Genomic DNA, 22,712 nt, shown 5'->3' on the forward strand with positions numbered 1-22,712 from the left:
AATAATTCTTTAAGATTGATGAAAAAGTACTAGTAGATTATTTTAGGGTGTATTCACACCAGCACCGTTTAGTCCACTTTAAGACTCTAATTTGTTTGCCTCGACAGTCCGGTTTGTTTGTGGAGGAACTCTGGTCTCAGTTCAGTTAAAGTGAATTCTACTTTAGTTTGAATGCAAACCAACCGAAAACGTCTCCAAAAGCAGGAAGCAAACTACATTGCAGGGCATTCTGGGTAAATGCAACCAAGACAAATGTGCTAGACTAACGCTAGCAGGAGAAATCACTTGTGATCTTTTACCAAAGACTAAGGAGAAAACCTACAACCACTAAAATCTGACTCTACTCCATTTTTGTTTACATTTTGCTCAGTGTCTTGTGTTTGTTGTTTCCTTCAGTAGTTCTTGGTGCATTGTCCTTAAAACGTCTTAAAATTAAGGCCTTAAATTGTCTTAAAGAAATATAAGTTGGCCTTAAATACGTTAAACATAGATCTTACATTTTTTGTGGCAAGACGATTTAATCTCTTATATTCTATGTGGTTTTTATTTAATTGTGTTTCTCACAAGACTTTTCTGTCAGACTAAAGTTTGAGTCACATCATCATTGCGTTCTGTGACTCAAAGCATTTGAGGCTACCAGTAACAAGTTATTTCCAAACTAGCTAGTTAACAAAAGCTAGCTTGTAGCTAGCTAGGGTTTTTTTGCGCCTGTTGTGGATAATTTCAGATTATTGCGGGTTGGCTGGACGATGTTCATCTTTGGTATTGGTGGTTGAGACAACCTGTGACTAGCTTCTAATATAACCTTGCTAGCTAGCTAACTAGCTAACATTTTGCATCCATATTGGGTAAGTGCAAATTTATAATTTTTTGCATGTTTTTCATCAATATAAAGGAATTATTTATTTTAAACAAGCCCCTATATCTCGCTGAAAAGTTACTTGTAAGTTAGTTTTGTCTTATTGAAGTGCACTAAGATGTCTGCAATAGAATCTGGACCTAAATTTTCTTGGTAAGGTTTTGTGTTTTTGCAGTGTACACCCCATTAAAATCCACCCTGCACAGGAATCTGTGCTCATGCAAACAGCACTTCAGCCGCTGCAGCTGCAACAAGCATCCAATTCATCAGCCGGGCCAGAGAAAACACGGCTTGGAATGCTGCTTAATCAAAAGCTAGCGGCTCATCGCCACATCCCCTTTGGCTCCACGAAGAATTAAAAGACCTAATAGCTGCAGTTTTATTTACTGTGCAGAAGAAATGTGAAATGATGAAGTGTGACTTTGGAAATCTGGGATTTGGGCTGCAGACAAAAGAGCTCAGTGATACAGGGAGGTTTTGTCTTGATTCAGGATGTCTTGAACAGCACGCCTTTTGTGCAGCGCTGCAGATTATTTTAATTTATCCTAAAATGAGTTGTTATTGAGGATATTAAAGCCTGCCCACCCACACTCACCACCTCCTCAGTTCCCTTAACCCTCTGCAACAAAGTGCTGAGTTATCTGCCGCTGCAGTGTTTTCAGCTTCTTCCATCATCTCGACTGTCAAAAAACACTTGAACAAAGTTGTTTGCAGCTGCAGAAGACATGTTAGCACAGATGTGAATAGGTTTTCCTCTCGGGTGCATATGGAGAAAGGGATGGAGATAACTGCTGACCCCTGATGGAGTCCAGATGTGCAAATTGCTCATCTTTTCCACATCAGGTGTCCCTGCACTCTGGATGTTTGTACACTGCAAAAACACAAAATGTTACCAAGTAACTTTTCAGACTTTTTGTGTTGTTTCCTTCAGTTGTTTTTGGTGCAGCGCCCCCACAGGCCAGGAGGGGAACAGGACGCTAAAATGGTTTGAATCGTTTGACTCAGTAAATGTAACAAATGTTTCAGTTTTGGTCTCCAATCAAAGTTCCAGGTGTAAAAACACCTTTAAAGTGATCAGAAGCAGAGAGTTGTCAGAGAAAGTAAAAGATTTCACCTTCAAGAGACAGAGAGAGAGCAAGGCTGTAGATAACAGGAAGGTGGAGTAAACCTTTTTTCAACCTAGTTCCTGGAAAACCTTCCGTTTAAATCGAAGAGGATGCATCAAATCTTCATCAAACAGGTGTAGGAACATATTTTTTATCAGTTATTTCACCTTTTTCCATTCAGTTTTTCTTATTAACGCCAAGAGAAACCCAACTATTGAATTCCTTAAGAGTGAACTTGACGGTTGTTGAGAAGTTGATGGTTTTCTGTGTGGATGCAGGTTCTGGTCTGTCTGAACCGCAGCTTTGAACGGCGCCGTCTGCACCGACAGGCCTCGCAGAGAGGAGCTTTATCAGATCACTGACGTAACAACGAACATTTTTATGACTTATTGTTCCCTTTTAAACAATGGAGCATCCATTTGGTCACAAACCGGTTTTAGTTTTGCCTGTTCAGACACAATCGGTCAGGACCTTTTCTCACTTGAGCTGTTTTTGAGGCTTGTTTTCACAGAAGACAAATGCAGGAAGTCGTCACGTCTTTTCTTGAGGGGGTTTTCTTTCTATAGCCGTTGCTCATGTGAGCCTCATAAATGCAGAGTAGAAGATTATTTATTCATTTAGATGCTCTAAAAATGCCTGGTGTAAAGGAATGTTGAGTTAAAATAAAGATAATCTGACTGCTGCCTGCTATAAAAGTAGCAGAGAAGTGAATTTAAAAATTACTCACGTCTACTGAGAAAAAAGGTTAATGTTCCAGATTTAAGGCTGTCCTGTCCACAAAGTTAAGCTGCACAAGCACGACTAATATTTTCAGAAATTTCTGAGTTAGTTGAATTTAACTCAGTAAATGCAGCACCAACTTCTGTTTTTAGGGTAGAACGATGTTGCAACATAAACTTCAGGAATTTTTAAGAGGAGAGATGTAGTGATGACTTCTCGTTAAATTACAAAGTCAAACTTCTTTTTAGTAATATTTGATATTTATAGCGTTTTTATGGCAACTTATATCAACATAGTTGCTTGATAGAAAGTGACACTATGTGCCCTTTGAATAGTTATAAACAAGTAATGAAAGATAAGCATGTTTTTCATGAAGAAGCAGATAAATTCAACTATTTCTGTTGCCTTTTGCATGTAAACGAATACTTGATACCCCCACACATGCAGCTTTGAAAGTCATGCATTAAATTGCAAATTGTAGATGTTAAATTCAGCCTCACACTGTTTAGTTTTAAGTCCAAGGTTGCTTTAGCAGCTAAAATGATCTTTAAACCACCGGTGTCTATAATGGGAAAACTGGGTTAAATGGAGAACAAAAATAGCAGGACGGTTCTGCTCACATCTGGTCCTGCTGGTTGCAGGGAGACTCTCACATTGGAGCGGCTGTGACCCGGACTCACCGGCTTGTTGTTGTAATATGTTTTCCAGGCGTGTCAAAGGTCACCGTTTCGTTTTGCCGGAACGAGTCGCTGAGGTATCTGGAGTAAAAACGCTTGCTAACATGTGGAAATGTGGTGAGGAGGAGGATGAAGTGCAGTTGTTCCCCTGGCAGGAGGCCTGGATGTCGGGCTGGAAGGAGGCAGCAGCGTCCTGCGCTGATCTGAGACCAGGTTTATTTAACGAGGATCGCAGCGAATGGCTTTCATTAACGGGCTCTGTGATCACTGGAACGAAACGGCACAGACTTCACACTAAACATCACTGTTTAGATTTCTGCCAAAGTCAGATATGATGCATTTCTGCAACCAGCCACTTTACAAGGCTCTTTATCCAACAGATCTGACAAGTACACTGCAAAAACACTACATGTTGCAAAGTATTTTTACTCTGATCTTTAGTGCAAATATCTTGGTACACTTGAAAAAAGACAAAACTAACTTAAAAGTAAGTTTTCAGCAAGATATTTTGAGCTTGTTTTAAGTAAAAATACCTTTATATTGATTTTAAAAAGTGCTAGTAACACTTGCAGATTTTATTTACTTAAAATGAGATTTTTCTTTCCATTTTATAAGTGAAGCAATCTGCCAATGAATCAATAAATTACTTAAAACAAGCTCCCATATTTGGCTGAAATGTTTCTCATTAGTTAGTTTTTTCTTTTTCAAGTCTGCTAAGATATTTCCACTAGAAACCAGGTCAAAATACTTGGTAAATTTTGTGTTTTTGCAGTTCTGAACATCTGGAAAACGTTGGTTTTCTGTGTTTTTCTCAGCTGGATTTAGATGTTTTTTGCTGCTGTTTTCCATAAATAACATGTAAAAGACATGCGAAGCATTAAGACCGCCTGCTGGAGATTGTTTGTTTTCTCGTCTTTATTTTCTAATCCCACATCAGAAATTTTAAAATAAAAGTCAAAACCACCATCATCAGCATCAATATTTGACTTTCTCTCAGGAAAGACTCCGATTCATTTTGCCACCTGTGTCGGCCATTTTCTGCCCCGACTTCCTGATGCGTTCGCAGGAAGTGCAGGCTTCAGTGCAGATGAACGCTGGGCCTCCTTCAGCTGCACTGGGGGGTTTATGGGACCGGCTGCGGCTGCCGCTGCACATCCCGGTGTCGCATTTCTGGAGGTGGATTAGTTCTGCATCCTCAGTCGGAGCTGCGCGCATTCCTTCGCATTAAACTGTCCTTCAGTCGGTGACTGTTTGTAGCCCAGACTCTGATTTACAGCAGCGATGCAAACACTTCGCTCCATTCTTCAAACGTCTGCTGACGGCTCTGTCTCTGTGAGCGCTGATTGAAGTTTGTTTTTATTTTAGCTGATCTGTCATCTCTCTTTCTCAGTGGATCCATAAAATGATTCATAAACTGAAATTGCTTGTTCATAGTTTGTAGTTTAGCTGCAGAGATTGGCTTTCTCTGCTGCTCCACCTCAGAAACATCAGGAGCTCAAATAAAGTAAAAGAGCAGCGTCGTAAAACACAGAAGAAGAAGAAAATCTGATCTCGATGTTACGATATGAGAGGAAATGATGGCCTTCTAGTGAACGGAGGGAGGGAGGGAGGGAGGGAGAGAGAGAGGGAGATAAAAATCAAGCTACTTTATCTGCTTGATTTTTTATTTATTTGTTTTTTTCTGGCCATGTGATAAAATCTTTTATTCACCGTTTTCCTTAATCTCTCCGGTTGATCACTAATCGATATTTATTCGTTAATTGTGTGTTTCCGTCTTGTGCCTTTGGGGTCGTGAAGGTCTGTGCGTCAGCGGCGTGGCGTCGCTGCTGTCCTCCATGTTGTTTCCATGGCAGCCGGAGGCCGTCACATGCCGCCATGCGGGTCGGCCTGCAGTAAACTTCCTTCCTTTAGGATTCATGTAGTCACCCTTCACTTCCTCACGCCGCTTCCTTTTCTTGTTGAAGGTTCTCACAATAAGGCTTTTATGTTTGAGTCGTCGTCCTTCGCCGGCGTTGGCTGCAGGGCAGCATGTGACTCTCAGGTCATGTTGGCGAAGCTTTTTGCTCCATGTCCCATTCAGTTCATACAGAAGTTCGTCTCTGACGCAGCGGAGCAACGACAATCTGCTGAAAGTCCTTCATTCAGCAAATGACATGCAGAGTCACTACCAGCTGCAAAACTTCACCAAGTGTTTTTGGTCTAGTTTCTAGTGCATATAAACACTGGTGAGTAAATTTCCACCAAACAAATTCTGGAATATTCTAGAAAAAACAAGAAAATATCAGTTTGAAACAAAATATTTTCTGAAATTTTGAGCTTATTTGGACATTTCTGCATTTCAAAAATCAATTTTGAAAAGCATGGATATTTTGAAATGAATCTCAGAAATAAAAAAAAAAACAAGAAAATTTGAGTTTAAAAGCCAAAAAATTTTGGCAAGTATTTTTTTTAACCTATTTTCTAGTGTAAATTTGCACACTAGAAATCATAAGTGTGCCAAATTCCATAGTTTTGCCAAAAACCTGTAAAAGTTTCCAGAAAAATATAAGGGAATTTCTGAGTTTGAAAAGTGGAGAAAATTTCTTGGAAAAAACTTGGAAATTTCTGAGTTTCAAAAGTTAGAAATTGGCAAGAAAAAATCTCTGAAATTTTTTAATTAATCTAAAAAAAATTCTAGAAAACAAAAGGAATTTCTGAGATTCAAGTATCCAAATTTTTTTTACTTTTAAATCTTAGTGTCCTAAAAAATGTTGAAATGTCTGAGTGCAAAAATGTTTAGATTAGCCTCGAAAATCATGGAAATATTTTCAAAAGTCAAAAATGTTAAATTTTCAAAACTCAACAATGTTCATGTTTTTTCTGAGATTAGTTTCTACATTTCAGTTTTTTTCTAGCAAATTTTTTGACTTTTCAGACTCAGAAACTTCTGAGATTCAAAGATTTTTGGTGCATTTTTTTATCTACATTGGCCCTAATGACTTGAAATACAAGAAAACTAACTTAGAAGTTAGTTTGATCTTATTTTAAGTATTCTAAGATATTTGCACTAGAAACTAGGAAAAAAGATAATTGGTAAGATTTTGTGTTTTTGCAGTGCAGCTGCCAATGAGACGAATCCTGCAATGTGGAGCTTGAATGACGTAGAGAATGGATTCATTTGTTTAGAAATTAGTTTGTTCTGTCTGTAGCTTGTAAAACTTGTTTCGGTAAGAAGGCGATAAATCCTGAAACGTTTCCTGTTGAATTGATTAAACTGATGATGTTTTTCCGTATGGGATTCATCAACATTCGTCTTGGTGGAAAGCAAAGCCGCCCCTCCCCACCGCTCTGATTTCAGACACGAAAGCTGTAATTCCTCCACGAATCTGGGGCAGCTCAGTCCTCGCCAAATGGGGTATCCCGAGATCCGAGTGACTCGTTTGAGCCGAGCGGCCGCCATGTTGGCGCCCCGGGGCGCCAGATTTTCACCGTGTAGGAAGTGAGCTTTACGGGTTGAGTCGATTCAGGTCAGATCTGCATTCAGGTCAAAATAATACAAAAAGTCTTCAGATCGTATGGATCTGCTTTTAAAAAGCTGAAAGCAGAACTCTGCACTGCAAAACCACAGCATGTCTTAAAACTTTGTAAGGACTTCCTGTATAAGTGAAATAATTTCACTTGTTTTTTTAATCAAAATGAAGCAATTATTGACTTGGAAAAGCTCCAATATCTTTGTGAAAACTGACTTGTAAGTTAGTTTTGTCTTAATTTAAGTAGCATTTTTGCGCCACAAACTCAACGAAAATACTTGGTTAAATTCAGTGTTTTTGCAGTGTGAGGGAGGAATTCATTACTCCAAACATTAGGAAGCCTCTTTGGTTTACAAATCACAAGATCAGGCCCTGAAATGACCTGCGGACGCCCTTGGAGCTGCTTGGTTGTTTGTCCTCCTGAATCTCATGTTTTCCTTCTCTAGCTGCTGCCGTTGCAGCTTTTTTGTTATCAGACTCTGCTGAGTTCGTCTGGTATGTCTACAGGGATGATGTGGCTTCATTAACAAGGACAGCAGATGAGTCACACGGACAGGGAGGGAGAAAACCTGGACGGATGAACCACATGTAGACGTGAAGCTGTTTTCACACATGCACAGCAGGAGACCCGACACAGTCTGGTCTGGACTTTCTGTTTCTGTTTACTCTTCACATTCTGTCGTGATGCTGGAAAACAAACTCGACGACGAGAACAGAGCAGAGCAGTGGTTCGGTTTGCTGGTTTTACTCTGAAACCAAAAGTCACAATTCTGTGATGTCCGAAACCTGAGAAAAAACCAGAACATTTCTGAGTTAGTTTTTCACAACTTTCGACTTTGGAGCTCATAAATGCCCTGGTTTTGAACATTTCTGAGATTAATCTCAAAATTTCATATTTATTTTCTCGCAAATTGTTGAATTTTGAACTTCATAAACTTGTTTTTTCTTGAATTTGTTTTTTTACTTAAACTTCGTAGTTGTTTTCCACAAATGTTTGACTGTTTGACCCCATAGATTTCCTTGTTTTTATAGAACATTTCTCAGATTAATCTAAAAATTTTCTCTGTACTTTCACTCAATTTTTTTTAAATCTAGAGGTAAAAATTCCTTGTGTTTTTAGACAATTTCTGAGAATAATCTCAAAATTTCTGAGTTATTTTCCCACAAAATTTTAAATTTTTGGAACTATGAAATTTTCTCGCTTTTTCTAGAAAATTACTGAAATTAATCACAAAATTTCAAAATTATATTCGAACAAATGTTCAACTTTTGGAGCATAGACATTCCCTTGTTTTTACTAGAAAATTTCTGAAATTAATCTAAAATTTTCTGAGTTGTTTGCTGGAAATTTGCTCCCTTTTTTCTACCTACAGTAAACATATTACACTGTTGTATATGAATGACTCAGATTCTTAAATGAAGCAAAAAAATCTAAAAAAGAAACCCGAACAGTGAAACTTTGTGTCTGTGGTGGCGTTTTGGAGACAGATGAAAACAGAACCAGTCGTGGTTTTGACTTGAACCTGATTTTAAAGGTTCTTTTTGTTTTCATCAGATTTTCTGAGCTCTCTGGTTTGTATCAATGAAGCTTCCTGTTGGGAATCCATCCTGAGTTTCCAGTGGTTTCCATTTACCTCCATGCAGTCACACATTCCTCACGCGCAACAAACACCTCCTGCCAAAGTGATCGAGGAAGACAATCCTCTTAGCACAGAGCCTGTTTTCTTTCTAGGCCACAGAACGGATCCCTGCAGAAGTCCTGTTGGTTCTGTAGGATATCCCCTCTCTGTTACGTCTCTTTGTCCGCTCTGCAGCCCCCTCCTCCCCGCCTCCAACCAGCCATCATCTCCGCCTCTTTATGGCCCGAGCAAGCCAGCAGCTGCAGGGTTAATGTTTAGCAGATAGGCAGGAGGAGCGGCAGAGAGGTGGGGGGCTGGTCCACAGCTGTTGTAGTAGGCTGGGTCTGTTGGGGTGAGGAAGCCTGCCTCACTCGCCCTGGAACAATGGGAGACACGGCGGCTGCTGCAGACACAAGGACAGGCCCGGCGTAGAGGAAACCGGCTTCGGAAAGTGACCGGGGGGGATTTTCTCCTCCTCCTCCCCAGCAGCCGGGGAGCAGACATGTGAAGCCGAGGCTTCTGGTTCCGGCTTCTTCTGGTGCCTTTTGGCTTTCGCCTGGGACATTTCAGATGCTCTGACTGGATGACAGCAAGGTGAGCGCAGAGCCTGGAGCTGCAGAAGGCGATGCTGTCTCTCTGTCGTAGCGAAGCCGATTTTTAATGTCTGTGACCTTTTTTAAATTTTTTATTTGGTTTGTTGGGTTTACTGAGTGTGGGAACTGCAACTCCATCTGAACTAATGCAACAAATCAATTAATCGCATTATAACTTAATTATAGCTCAATTATTTCTATTTGCATGATTTATTGTTTCTCTTTTCTGAATGACAAAAGTCTTCGTAATTCATTTTACTGGTTGCTTTTTTTGTTCATTTAAAATGATATTTTAAATGTCTTCCAGTTCCAGTGTTAAATATTCTCTAGATTTTAAAGTTTGACATTATTATATCGAACAGGATCTCAAAGCAGCGATGTTTATCGTTTATCGCAGTAACTTCTGGGACGATTTTTCGCCCGGCAGTGTTTGTTTCCAGGTCTGGTCTGAACTCGAGTCTGTTTGGGTTGCAGCTAACAAAGTGCCATAAATCTCCTGAGTGGGTGTCGGACGCCGCAGCCTGGAAGCTGCTTGGGTCCTGCTGTTTTTCATTTTTATTTTTATTAAATTTTGCTTTGATGGCAGCCCACGTCCAGCCCACCGAGTCGTTTTGGGAGGCGAAGCGCTCCTCTTCCAACCTGCATCCCCATCCCCCAAATATCACCCTTTGCTATCCGATTTGACTCGGTTCTTGTAGCCAAACACGAGACAGGAAGTGGCGCTGAGGGAGCCCGTCAGCCTGATTCTGTCTCCCCCCTCATCACTCCTGCTCTTTGATATTTATCTGCATTAACGTCTGCAAAAAATGGACGACTTTGACCTAGATTTGCGTCTCTTTTTGGAAAAAGGGAGGAAAAATTAAGTCATCTCCTGTCTTTGTTGACGCCTCCATGTGAGGATTTGGGTTTTAGTCTCTTTGTTTACATCTCCTCCTCACCCACACACTTTGCTTTCAGTGCAAGAACTTCAGTATCTCCGGATTGGCAGATGGAAAAGGTGGCGTTTGACACATCCGCAGACGGTCTTTCCTGCGCCAAATCCCTTGCAGTGAGGCTGACATGATCTAAGAAGCTTTTGTGCATTTCGTCTCACCGCTGTAGCAGTTTGATTTATTTCCATCCTCTTGATACTTTCTGCTTTCCGTCTTTTGGCGTCAAACTCCTTCTTCAATCTTTGCATCAAAACATTTAATCTTCAGATGATGATGATGACGGCTGAATCTCCTTCTATTTATTGTTTTTATTTGTTTTAATATAAAATATAAACTTGTCTAAAATATTTCTACCATAGAAATTAATAGAAGGTTTTAAGTGAAAGACATTATTTGAAGGCTAGTTGCTTCTCCGATTTAAAAAAAAAAAACTCTTCTGTACATAATTTTCACTGCAAAAACACAAAATCTTACCAAATATTTTTGTGTAATTTTAGTTGAAAAAATCTTCAAGCGGCTCTAGTACTTTTTAAAATCAATAATAAGGAATTACTTACTTAAAACAAGCTCTTCTTTCTTGCTGAAAAGTTACTTATGAGTTTATGTCTCATTTCAAATGTGAAACTAGACCAAAAGTACTGGGTACAGTTTTGTGGTGCACCCTTATTAATGATGTATTTATTGATATGTTGTGGTCTGTTAGAGGCACAGAGACAATATCTCAGTCACAAAGAATATTTTAGATGTTTTCTAGTTCTGAGTCATTATTCCCACATCGGATCGAGATCTCTGCGCTCAAATTCTTGAAGCTCCAACAGATCAATAGAAACATTGTGATGATGGTTTAATCACAATCAGTATTGTCATCACAATAATCACATAAATCATAATGTAGTTTTCCAAATATCATGTAAATTTAGTTTTCATGTTCTCTAATATGGCAATCGTAGTATTTGTAACATGTGTGCAAATGTTAGATTATTACCTTCCATTAAAATGTTAAGTAATTTTGCTTCTACTCTTAGCTAAAAATCCTTTCATGCTATTGCTAACTTGTTAGCTTAGGTTAACGTTTTCCCTAGTATTACTACATGGGGTGTCTAATAAATTATGCGTCAACTTCAAGGACTGTAAGTAGGTCTGAAGAATTTGGCTGAAAAACTTATCACAATAAAAGCGTTTATCAGTCAACATTAATAATTATTGCTACTGATAATCATTGATCAGTTTTTTGTTTTAACTATCTGAAATGCTGCCGAACTGAAATACCCTTTCCTGTTCTATGTGCTCCACTGCGTTTTTTATTTTCTGTGTGGCCTTTGAAGGACGTAGCCCCCAAATTTGGTTGGTTTTCTTTTAGCGTAGCACCAAGCATTAGCTAACATGTTATCTAACATGCTAATGCTAGTAAATGCTAGGAGCATACATACTATTAGAACTTTAGCTAATTCAGCTAAGATTGTAAGATAAAACCATCTCATGCTAATGCTAGCATAATACTTACCATTTGAACATAAGCTAATTTTGCTAGGATTGTAAGCTAAAATGGTTTAGTGCTAATGTTGCCATGCAAGCTAACATTGACATTTTGGCAATTATTCTGCTTCTAGCATAGAAATATGTGTTTGTTGTCTTAAAAAAGTAACTGCTAAAAGTAAAAGTACTTTTTAAGAGCTTGTATGAGATTCACTTTTTTCTTTTCTTCTTTAAAATTATTGATAAAGTTCAACAACATTTTCAGGTTAGCTTCTTCACACATTTACTGCAGCATTAAAGAGTAAATGTTATTTATGTTGTTTCCTTTCTTAGCCTTGATTTGTAATTATTCACTTAATCTCTTCCAGCATTTTATATTGGACTCGATTTGTTTCTGTTTGGGTTTTTATCGTTGTATTTACTGGTCAGATTTGACTGTCGATGTGATATCGACACGGATCACAGGTCACGGGCCAGGTGCACAGGGCGCAGTTCAGCAACACCAGATGATCCTTGATTTAAACCCAGATTGAGCTGGCAGATGCTCCACACTCTAATCCCATTCCCGTTTGATAAGATCTTGTGGGATCAGGCTCAGATAGGGAAACCTTTAGGAATGAGGAGTTTTTGTTGCAACAAAACTGTGTCGACGTGACACAAAAGGGAATCGCGGCGGCAGATGGAGTGTCCTGCTTATAATCTGAACTTTCCCTTTCCTGACCTAATTAACAAGGTTGATGGGGAATCCCACTTTAGACTGTAAGAAGTCTTTGTGTGGCGCTGTGCATCCCGTGTGATCTTAAACAGCATATCTGCTGAATTATTCATCACTGCTCCTCTACAATGACTCAGATAAAAGGGGGAAAGAAGAGACTGAAGAAAAGAGCGAGACACAGGAGTAGGGGGCATGTGGTCGTATCCCGAGGGTAACGGAGAATCGTCCTCCCGGTTTCCTGTTCGCTGGTGGAGCGTTGGAAGGTCGCGGCAAAAATAACTCCTTTCACACCCACTAATAAGAAGCACATCATTGTTTCCGTCTTATGATTTGAGACACAAATGCTAGCTAGACAAGTTCATAGCTCAGGAGTACAAAGAAAATCTGTTGAGTGCAGCTGGTTTTCCTTTTTAAAGAAAGCACGTTTAGTCAGCTGTATGCATTGTACAATGGCTGCTGGAAAAGAGAAGCATTTCTTACCATCCAGAAACCACCTGCTGTTCTTCACATCTTTACTCTGGTTGTCACTTTGCCCAGGCTTCTTCCACTGCAGTGAGATCGCATGTTTGGCACAGACCAACATTTTCTGCTCTTAGTTTCTCTCAGCTGACCACATGAACACTGGCTGTCAGGCTCACGTCGCCAACATCAGACTAACGTAATATTATCACTTTATTGGATTAATCTCTATCAGACTGCAAACGTCTAATAGGTATATTGGCAACATTCTCCAGGGTTTTTTTTTTCTTTTTTTGTCAAAACAGATCTACCGTGCCGCTTGCAGATCGAGATTAAAGGGACGTATTGTCTAAAATTTACATTTTGTATGTTTTTGTTCTTCCATTTGGGTTTCAACTGCTTCTGAAAACAGTTAAACGCTTAAAAAACAAAAAAACTGTTGATTGGCAAATGAACTGTTTCAAAAACCTCCAGAATGTAACGTCACAAATCATCAGGCAGTGCTCGTTTGGCGAAGCACATTTGGTAACAGCCCGTTAACAAATGTGAATTCTAGCACATTTGTTCAGCTGGCTTTACAAATGGCTGCTGGAAAAAACAAGTGTTTTGTTGTTGACTTACCATCCAGAAACCACTTGCTGCATTCTTGTTGGCTGTGCAGAAGGCTCCACGTCTGCTTTTCAAAGATTGTATAATTTGCATCTGTTTGCAAGCATTTCCTCGTGTAAGCGATGAGTTGTGGCCGGCAGCAGCTTATTTGGATTTGAAGTGACAGAGGCCCTAAAACAGTTCAAAATGGGCAGAACTAACAAAACTGAAATCATTCTTATTAGATAAGAGTGATTTTGTGCAAAAAACATAATGAGCGTATTTTGTATCACCCATAGACATGAACATCCTAAACTGTTCAAGGAATTATAACGGCTCACCTTTGAGGATTGAGTGTTGCATTGTTTTGCAGAGGCAAAAAGGTGGATGTCATTTATGGTTGTTTATGTCCTCTTGTCCCTGTAAGAATGTGGGGCAGCTTCTGTGTGTAGGACATTCGGGGTGCATTCGCAAAGGCCAGTTTAGTCCGCGTTAGTGGAACTCTAGTTTGTCTCCTGAGATAGTCCGGTTCGTTTGGGGAGGTGTGAAAGCGTAATCGAACTCTGATGCAGACCACAAAGGTAACTCCAGTCCACCTACTGGTTAGGTTGACGTGAACTCTGGTACGGATCGAATGCATGCATGAACGCCAAGCGGACCAGAGACCGCTCCAAAAGCAGAAAGTGGACTACAGTGCAGGGCATTCTGGGTAAATAGAACAAAAACAAATGTGCTAATCTAGCGCTAGCGAAAGAAATGCCTTGTGGTCTTGTACCAAAGACAAGAGAGAAATCCTGCAACCACTAAAATCGGACTCCGTTTTTGTTTACATTTGGTGAAAGAGGAAGTTGTGTCTTCAAAGGTTTTTGTGACGCTTTCGTTAGTGGTTCTTGGTGCAGCGCCCCCACAGGTGAGGAGGGGGAACTTGTTTTTCAAAAGGTTTGGTTTGTTTACCACAGTGCCGCATGAAAGTGAACCGCAGTAGCTGAAAATGTAACGATTGTTGCAATTTAGTCCTCAGTCAAACTGAATCTACTGCAAGTCAAGGTTCTGAAGCAAGTCCACCTCTGAACTGCAAATAAAATAAAGCTGATAAAGAGCCAGAAGGGTTTGAGCTGACTGGGTTTTGAGCTGACCCAGTCAAAGGACATGACTTGAATGTGATTCCGTTGATGCCACTGATGCTTGAAAACCCTCCAGTGCAGCTAAATGTGAGCAGTTCTGTCAAGAAAGGTGGGCCCACATCCTTTAACAGTGATTTATTTAATAGCATTTCCGGAAAAATATGTGAAATATGCTTTTAAAATGTTATACAGGACTGGCAGAGAATGTGTTGCAGGTCAGTTTTGTGTGGGTAATCTAAACTGAAAAGAGGTTTTCTGTGTTTTAAACATTTCCTGGTGTTTTCTGTCCCTCAGCTCTGTGGCTTCGTCGTCGGGGGGACAGAGGAGCGTGACGGGAGAATCATAACAGGAGCTCAACCCACAGGTCGGCCACACCACCTTTTTATTTCTGTATGGCATTTCCTTATCTTTGCAAATATTTTATTTTGATTAGCATTAATATAATAATAAACTATAAGTTAACTGCAGGATCTTTAATCTAAGAATTGCATCATAAATTGACATTTTCAAAAACAAAAAGCTAATTTGCTTCTAGATTATTGAATAAATAGACATGAGCTCAACAACAAAGACATTTATTTGTTTTAATCTGTAACTTAGGTTATTAAGTGTTACTCTACTCAGATCATTCATGAAGCGTCTTTAGAAATGTGGATTGTGGACGCTAACATTAGCATTGGGGACGTTTGTGCTGCTGCAACATGTTAGCATTGTGATACTAATTTAGCTAATTTGCTGATATGCTGATTCCTTTTAGCACAGATTAAACACAATAGTATTTTCCAGCAACTAATTGGTTTTTTGAAGCAAAAATTAACCTCCAGTGGGTCAAAAGAAGCGGCTTTAATCGTTGTTGTTAGCGGTGACGCTTGTGCGTCAGATTTACGGGCGTACCAGAAACATGCAACAAAGGTTCCGTTTTGGATCCTTTTATCTGAATTAAAATTAAAATTAATCGAAATTAGGTCCCAGTGCTAATTCTTAAAAATCAACCCATTTAAAAAAACAACAACTCGTAAATCATTTGACATGGTTTGATTTCAAAGAACTCTGATTTTGATTCATTTAAAAAACGAAAAGTTTTGGGGGTCGCCCAAAACTTTACGGCCCAGGCTGCTGGTTGGGGTCCGTTTGCACGCTGATGAACTTTTTTCACACCAGTTCTTTAGAAATAAACTGAACTGATTCAAACTCTTACCATAAATCATCTCTTCCTTCCTTCCTGATATGTGGGGAAACGGTGTGAAAACTCAGCCAAATCGATTCTTATTGACTGGAACTATGTAGAAGAAACTGGTTTGATTTTCCACGGTTTGGTGGAAACATCTTAGTACAGAAAGACTAACAACTGTGTGGTGTGGAAATTAGTTGTGCTTTAATGCCTTTTCCATTGAAATGTGCCACTTCCCTGTTGAATTTCCTGTCTGTTCTGTCATGAGGCTTCCTGTTAGAGAGGCACTTTACCAAAACCAAAAAAACTCCCTCTGTTTCTGTGGTTTTCTCGTATGAAAAGTTAAACCAGCCCTTTCAGATGCTGCTGGGTGATTTGCTTAAAGGACAGTAAGGCTATTTATTTACAACAGGTTGGCTTCTTCCTTCGGTGTCATGTTGCAGCGTATTTGCGTGTTCTTGCAGCTCACATTTTTTATCTGCAGGTATCTGTTTGAGTCACTTTCAGGAGGAACAAAAGCGCAACATGCCAGCTTGGCTCGGAGGCCGAACACACGATCCCCCTCTTTTTGTTCTCTGATTGGAGCCTTACGTTGCGAGCGGCGCCTCGCTGCACTTTGTTTACACTCGGCCGTGTCTGATGGACTCTGGGCTTCTGAGAAGGGTGCATTTAGAAAACCAAAACAAAAAGACTCTGAGCTTCCCTGTTATCTGCTTGCTTCTTCACTGCCCTCCTCCTTTATAATTACCCACAGGCAGCTTTGCTTCTGCAGCACCTCTTATTTCACACCAGGTGATTACATGCTATGTGTATTTGTGCTTGATTCATATGTTTCTGCAGCCGCGTTTCCATTACAAATTGGCACAAATCTTTGTCTATTTTCTCAAAAACACAATTTTGCAGCGTTTCCCTTAGATGGAAAGTATTACGCTCAATATTTAGGATAATATAAAGCAACCATTACAAATGTACAGCTTTTTACAATTGTTGAAAGATTACGACATAATTGTTCACGGGAATTAATAGATTTAAAGATAATTACCAGATGTTCGTGTGGTAATGCCGGCCTAACCGGTGGTCATTTGGTACACTGATACATAGTAAAACCAGTGGGATTGGCTAATTGTTTTACTGCAAACAAATATTAGCAAAAAACCTCAGAACATATTTATGAGACACAACGAAGAGAAGATGTGGTTGATGGGCTGAAGGTTCTACAAACCTGTCAGAAATCCAAATAAACAACTGATTCCTGCAGTTTTCTGAAGCCCAGCAGCCACTTTGGCTAATAAATAAACCCAGAGTGGCTCCAACATCGACTCTTTAGTTTCCAGGTTCAACTGGAAAGCCTCGCCGTGTCCTCGGCCAACGATTTTCTATCCAGGACCAAATATCACAGATTTAATATAAATGAATACTTGCTTCATCTTTACAGCTTTTGTCGCAGTGAGCAATAAATCAATTAATTGCATCATAAATTAAAATGAGTTCAATAATTTCCATTTGCATAGTTTATTATTTTTCTCTTTTTTTCTCTTGGATGATAAAAATCTTTGTTCTGGTGTTTTGGTTTTAACTTGCTCTTTATTTGAAGGATAATTTTGTTTTCAGAGACTTAGTCATTCATTTAATTTGTTGTTTCTGTTTATTTTGGATACTTAAAATGTCTTAAAGTTCCAGTGTTAAATGTTTACTAGAATTTAAAGTTTAAGCTTTGATGATATGTTCTTGTTTTATTATTCCATTACCGTTATGTTAGTTGAAAATAGTCTAAAAACAACAATATTATCGTTTATCGCAATAATTTCTGGGGTAATTTATTGGCCAGCAAAACTTGCGATGTCTCGTCTAACATTGTAACTTATTAAACAGAACTCTTAAAGTTTTCCTTTAAATAAAAAAGGAGCCATTTTCATGAAGAACTGATATTCTGGTAGTTTTCTTCCTGTGTTTTCTAGAAGCAAGAGCAAAAATCTCACAACCTCAGCCTCTGATCAGATTTAATAAAGATGAATTTGCTGTTTCATTTTTACAGCTTTTGAAGCAGCTTTTGAAAAATGTTGACCAGCTGAGCGTCTCACTAAAAATATTTTTTCAATCCTTTGCAGTTTTGCTGCGTTTCTCCTCACAACAGACGAACCAAAGCTAAATTACAGCAGGGTGAAGCAGCGGGGGCAGTAATATTGATGTTCGTCGGTGTGGTTGCACATGGACTTCAAATTTCAGCTTTATTTTAAATTTGAGCGATGCCTCCGTAGCGAAAGGTTGTATTTAAATGCAGAAACCAGGCAGAGGTTTGATTATTGGGTTGCAGAAAAATCCGATAGTCTGCAAAAGCTACTTTTCAGACTTCTGCTGTTCTTCCGAGGATTATTTTAGCTGTTGGGCTGGAAATGAATTGGCGATAGTGCGGTTCGGTTCTTTCCATCACCCGGTGTGAGATTACGATTCACGCATCGGGTCCTTTGCGTTACTCACCGACAGGAACATCAGTTTCTACCATGAAACAACGCGGCCTGTAATGAATGCTAATGTGTCATTGTTCCTCTTGCATTCCCCCGGTGGTTTCTCTGTGACAGAACCGGCGGCTGAGCGGCTGCCAGCCCGGCTCGGTGGAAGGAGCCCGCTGGCACTGCAGCGCCGGCGGGACCCGCCAAGCCTCTCCTCCGCCCCGTCAAAGAGGCTCTGTGTGCAGCCCGCTCGCTGCCTCCCAAACCGCAGTCATCATCAAGGCGATCCTGCAGTTTAGGAACCGTGCAGCCTCCCTCCTCTGCCTCGCCCAACCCCCATCTTCATCACCGTGTTGGGCTCAGATTTATCTGCGCTGTAGCCTGAAGCAAACATATGCAAGGCAGCCTTATTTATGTAGCACCTTTCAGCCAGAGACGATTCAAAGTCCAGCACAAGGAAGGTAAAAACAAAAACAATCAGAAAAACAGGTTAAAATTAGATCACATCTAAACAGATTTTAAATAACTAAATAAAAAATACATAATCAGTGGTGATCAATAGCAGCTTTCAATCTGCAGCCCACACAGCTCAGATTTTTACATTTTAAATCTAATTTTAAATTATTTTTTAATTGGATTTAAATAGAATTTAAATCCAATTAAATTCTATTTAATTGGATTTAAATTTATTTTTTAAGTTTAATTTTTGTTTTTGTCTTTTAATGTTACTTATTAAAATGCTCATTACTATTTTAATGTAAATATAACATTCATCATTTTTATTTTATACTTTTGCATTATTTTTTATTTTTCAGTGAGTTTTCATTGGTATAATCTTTTTATTTTAAATTTAAGTTATTTTTGTTGAATTTTACACATTAACGGACAGAAAAAAAGAACAACTGTTCCAAAGCAATTTCAATCATACAAGCAAAGTAACAAGATATACATCTTCCATATTTACAGTATTAAAAAAACTCAGTTGAACAAATTTACTATCGGTGTGAAAACAGGATTTTTCTTTCAAAGCACTTGCTAATATTTAGCTAAGTTTTAATAAATTACATAAAAGCTGATTTTGGTGCAGCAAAGTCAACTTTTCAGTAAAAGTCACCATCTGCGTCATTCACAGATGGTGAATGTAATATGTATATATAATATACATATTATATATATAATATGTATATATATTATACAAATATATGCTGTTCATATATTTGTATAATATATGAACAGCAGTTTGGGGCCGCACAAAATCAATCCACGGGCCACAAATGGCCCCCGGGCCGCATTTGGTTTCAAACAACGCTCAGTGGTTTATTTCAGCAGGTTTCTGTGGATGAAAACTTTCCTGAAACCGATCCTGTGTTTACGGTTTTTAAAACAATATGGCTGACATGTTTGTTTTTAAAAGTGCAGGCCACAAGTAAAATAACTCAGTTCAGTCAAACAGCTGAAACCTGCTAGCTTAAGCTAAAACACTTTTTAGTATTTTATGATTGAACTGCTGATTTGTGCCTGAATAAAAACACAGCTTCATCTGTCTTCGTTCCCCTGAGACAAAACCACATCAGTGAACGCAGAGCCAAACGTTCATGTGTATATTTAGCCCCACTTTTGTTGTCTTTTGCTCTACGCTGTAATTTCCACGTGCACAAAGAGGAACGTGCACGCGTCTCGGTCGTTGCCGCCCAGAGCTTTGATGTGCATTAGCGAGGAGAGAAGCCGGTATTTATAACCGCTCGTATCGTTCCTGCATCCAGGGTCGGCCGGCCGGTGAAAATCTGCTTCCGTTCTTAGATGGGCTCCATTGATCAGGCCTCCATTATACGGGTAGATGTGACTGTGTTGAGTCAATCCCGGCTCAATAAGCAGCCGGAGCTTCAGATGCAGCTGCTCATGTCGGTCCGTGAGGGCTCACTGTCGGCCATGTTCAATAATCTTCCAGTAAACACTTTGCAAACAGCTCCTGTTACTCGACGCCTGCAGGGTCTTTGCTCATTTCTTCTGACAGCTCTGAAAGCCGATGAACATTTAACCATTATGTGTTGTAGTGTCTTTTGTTTTTATGGGGGTTCGCATTTAATATTTGTAATATTTCGTTTGGTTTTAGTTCTAAGAAGCTCGGATGCAGAACATTTAGGATGTCTTTATGGAGAAATTTAAGACTTTTTAAAGACCATTGTGAATTAAATTTAAGATCTGCATTGTGATAAATGTACAAAAGAAAAAAAATGCATTTATTACTGCTCTCTGGTTCCATGATCTACTCTTTTCCTTTTCTAAGCTGTATTTCCCTCCATAATAACAACTTTGTTAAAATAAAAATAATCTCTAGGTTAAACTGGTGCTTTACCACCATGTTTTAAATCCACTTAAACTCCAATTTCAGAGTTTTTGTTGCACCAAATGCTGCTCTTGGGTCAGTCCTAGTATCAGCAGCACTTTCTGGGGAGCTTTAGAACGCCAGGGGAGCAAAACTGATACATTTCTGGGGTCTGTTTGTGGCTTTTGGCAGCAGCTCTCTGCTTCTCACACTGCATATGGCTCTACAGCCTCGAGTCGAGTCGTTTTGAGCAGAATGCACGTAGCATCATACGGGTTTGCAACAGAAGTGAGTCAGTAGTGAAGACAGACATCATCCAGTCAGTGAGTGATAAATTTGATCAATTAACCAAAAACAGGACTTCTGCAGGATTCACCAACTCAATTTAATACTTTTAAAGACCATTGTGATTGAAATTTAATACCTGTATCCTGACAAAAATGTGCAAAAGATGATAAATTCACACTTACTCAAGTTGGATGTAAAAAAGCTAGCTAGCTGGCTAGCAAGGGTATAAGAACATGAAAGATTAAATACTCCTGCCACAACAAAATTTAAGACCTGTATTAATGTATTTAAGGCGTAACTACATTTTCTAAATTAATTTAGAACTTTCTAAGACGACTATGAATGAAATTTAAGACTTCTGCCGTGACAGAAATGTACACAACACATAAATTGGTGATGACTTGGCACTTAGCCGTGATTGATGTAAAAATGCTAGCTAGCTAATTAGCTAATAAGGGTATATTAGCAGCTAGTCAGCAGTAGCTGCAACTGCCTCAAGTCAAAGAAAGTAATTAAGATGTCTGCGTGCAACAGAATTTAAGACCTGTAATTAATATATTTAAGGTAAAATTACAGTTTTAAAATAAATTTAAGACATTTTAAGGCCTTAATTTTAGATTAACATATTTAAGACTTTTTAAAAAAGACTTTTTAAAAATGCCCAGATGGACTGCTTCATCTTGGATTTGTGCCTCAGAACATAAATGTTGTAAAAAAGTTGACATTTTAGTTGTAGTAAAGGATTTGTTCTCTCTTTCTGCGCAGATGACGCTGAGAAAGTCTCAGTGATGTAAAATCTGTTGGCAGGAAATGTGAACTTCTGATTAGATCAACCTGACATGACTAAACAATAATCCTGAAAACAGGAAGTGTTTTCCTTTCATCCTCTTGGAAAAATAGTTCCAGGTAAATGGTTTAGTGCTACCGTCCTAGCAGGGTAGATTCAGTGGAAAGGACGGTTGATAAATAATGGCTTCAGGAAACTACCAGCACTCCTCTTTTTTCCTTTTTTTGCTGAAAGCATCTGTATTTACTTGTTCTCTGGAATCAAGGACAAAAACAAAAGTACTAGTGTGCCAGGAGAGGGTGATAATGTTGACATTAATCACATTAAGGTTCAAAAGAAAAATCTGAGCATGGCTAAAGCAGCGCTAGGCTAAAGACTTTTCTGCAGAGTCAACAAAACAGGATAAATTTGGAAAATTATTTATGTGCTTTTGCTGAAACCGGTTTATAAGAACCCGAATCGATCGGAGTGAATGAAGCGTTTCTTTGGAGCGTCTTTGATCCGAGGATTAACCCAGATTCCTACAGCAGCAGTGTGTGTGGGAGTGAGGTTAAATAAACCGTCGTGTGCTCCTGGTGAGGAAGGAACATGCAACCCGGTTTAACCGGGTGACTCTCTGTTCAGGGCCAACATCCAGGCAGAAATCAGGTTTAATGGAAGATAAAACAACAAATGATTTACCTGCACTCAGCTCTTAATGTCATTAAATGATCAATGCTACTGCTTTAATGCTTTCATCGTGGCAGCCTGTGTGACCGTCAGGAAAACTGGAAACTGTGCCAGTTTCTTCCTGGCCTCCAGCCACAGAACCAGGCAAGTCTTATCCGCTCTAATGACTCCTCAGGATGTGTCGGTTGGATCGACACACCTTCTTTTCCCAAACACACACTCACTCAGAGGTTCACCTGGATCCCCGCCTGGCGCTCAGCCCTGCAGCGTGGCGCACTCTCAGACTCGGGCAGCCGGTCCGCTTGGTGTGGCGCTGCTGGTGCTGCCTGATCTCTGGAGGAAACGGACAGGAAGGCTTATCTCTGCACACAGTCAGTGTGTGTGTGTGTGTGTGTGTGTGGATTAGACGGGTTACACGGTGAAGACAGCAGCAGAGGCAGGTTGGTCAGTCTCTGTTTTGGTTTGCTCAGGGAAACGGATGGAGGAAGTTTACTACAGCAGCAGCAGCGTTTGAAACAATAAACCGATCTGGGATGACTGCAAATGTTTTTCCACAACGTGGTTTTGCTTTAGAACCATGTTGGATACCAGTGTTAAACCAAGTGTGTTTCAGGTCTGAATAAATGGGGAAAATGAAAATAAAA

The 22,712-nt window shown here is 39.5% G+C and overlaps 1 protein-coding gene across 2 annotated transcripts in view; it reads left to right on the forward strand.

The window, feature by feature from the left end:
* Positions 1-22,712, forward strand: part of nckap5l (NCK-associated protein 5-like) — a 49,638-nt gene that overhangs the window by 11,994 nt on the left and 14,932 nt on the right. The window contains exons 1-2 of one of the 2 annotated variants that reach the window (XM_014991891.2): positions 8,775-9,084; positions 14,672-14,741. The gene's annotated coding sequence lies outside the window, so the exon portion shown is untranslated. Of the gene's footprint in view, positions 1-8,774; positions 9,085-14,671; positions 14,742-22,712 lie in introns of those variants that run through there. The other variant, XM_014991890.2, reaches the window with a different exon arrangement.

This window comes from Poecilia mexicana, unplaced genomic scaffold (assembly GCF_051168715.1).
Source record: "Poecilia mexicana isolate PSO_F unplaced genomic scaffold, ASM5116871v1 scaffold_7, whole genome shotgun sequence".
Taxonomy (NCBI): Eukaryota; Metazoa; Chordata; class Actinopteri; order Cyprinodontiformes; family Poeciliidae; genus Poecilia; species Poecilia mexicana.